General features: G+C 37.2%; 1 non-coding gene across 1 annotated transcript; it reads left to right on the top strand.

Moving 5' to 3' along the window:
- Positions 1 to 1221: 1221 nt before the first annotated feature.
- Positions 1222 to 1327, top strand: LOC122013134. The gene has a single exon (XR_006120474.1). It is a non-coding gene; the product is annotated as a small nucleolar RNA R71 (small nucleolar RNA).
- Positions 1328 to 1620: the final 293 nt, after the last annotated feature.

The raw sequence follows: 1620 nt of genomic DNA, 5'->3' as shown, positions 1-1620 counted from the left end.
CTAAGAGATACCTGAAAGTTCTAAACATGTGGATGTGACTTCTGAATCTTGTATTGGCTCTAGCTCTGGCTCAAGTGGTGGTGCCTCTAAAAGTGGTGATTCTTGGGGCTTTGCTTCCATTGCACAAGTACCTACACATTGGTCTACAACATATTCAATCCTTGCAACTCTCATAATCTCAGAAGGTTGTGTGGATAAACGAGGTGATTCTTGAGATGCTGCTTCCACAACACAGCTCCCTACACTTCCTTCCATAACATCATCATCAACACAAGCATCAAAAAATAAACCAACATCAATATCCTCAGTGGGAGAATCATCTATAGGAGGATCACTAACTTCATTTGTAGTTTTAAGTTGATCTATCACATCACATTCATCATCTGAAAATTTAATTTCATCATAACACCCTGTAAACCCAGAAGGTAGATTTAAAAACTTGTTATCTGCTGCATTACCATCACAATCCTCATATGAAGAGTCTTCATCTTCATATACATCTAGAAATCTACACTCAACCATATTAGTGTCACAGAATTTGCCAAAGTCTTCGTCTTCATTGACCCTCACTAGCCTTTATGGAAAAGGAACCTTTAATGAAGGTCTTGGGAAAGGTACTTCCTTTTTCCCATATTTCCTTTGAGCTTGCGGAGGAGGTCCAACTTGCTTATCTAGTGTAGGTGTGATCAATCGTTGAGGGAAAGATACTTGTAGCCTTTAGGAACTTCCTAGAGAAATGAATCTGAGTTCTTGTGGTCTTCTACTGTTCATCTCCTCAATTCTGGACAAGTCCTTTTCAGAAGTTCTTCATGATTCCTGCCACTTCTCAACTTAGTATCATTATCATTCACACTAGATCTTGTCTGTGTAGGAGGAAGGTCTTCTTTGAACTATTTTAAAACTATGCTATTAATCTTTTCCCCCAAATGTTTGAATTCCTCATTCTGTGACTTATGAATTTCAGCATTTTTGGGTGGTTGAACTGCATTTTATGTGACAGGCTCTCTTGCATTTATGGCTTGCACTTCTTGAATTTCTGAGGAAGATTTCATCCTACTTTTATTTGACCATTCATGATGGTTCAATGTTACTTGATTAATTAATGTATATGCTTCATTTACACTCTTGTCCATAAAAAAACCTTCAGCTGATGAATCTAACAAACACTTATCTGAGAAAAATTTTTTCCTATAGAATATGTGCTGGGTTAGCCATTTTTCCAAACAATGATGAGGGCACTGTCTTTGTAGACTCTTGAATATGCCCCATGCTTCAAATAATGATTCTCTATATGCTTGAGCAAAATTTGTGATGCAATTTCTCATATAAATTGTTCTACTTGGAGATAAAAAAATAATCCAGAAATTGATTCTCCAATTGTTCCCAACTTGTGATGCTTTAAGGACGAAGCGAATATAACCAAGTCCTTGCATTATCCTTGATACTGAAAGGAAAGTCCATCAATCGAACTGCATCCACTGACACTCCTTCACAGTTCACCGTATCACAAAGCTCTAGAAATGTCTCAAGGTGCAGATAAGGACTTTCTAATACTTCTCCTCCAAATTTGTGACCTTGTATCATGAAAATTAACTCTGGGTCTAGTTGGAAATTTTCTGC

The sequence above is a fragment of the Zingiber officinale genome, chromosome 8A (assembly GCF_018446385.1).
Source record: "Zingiber officinale cultivar Zhangliang chromosome 8A, Zo_v1.1, whole genome shotgun sequence".
NCBI lineage: Eukaryota > Viridiplantae > Streptophyta > Magnoliopsida > Zingiberales > Zingiberaceae > Zingiber > Zingiber officinale.
This window is presented reverse-complemented; position numbering and strand designations above follow the sequence as displayed.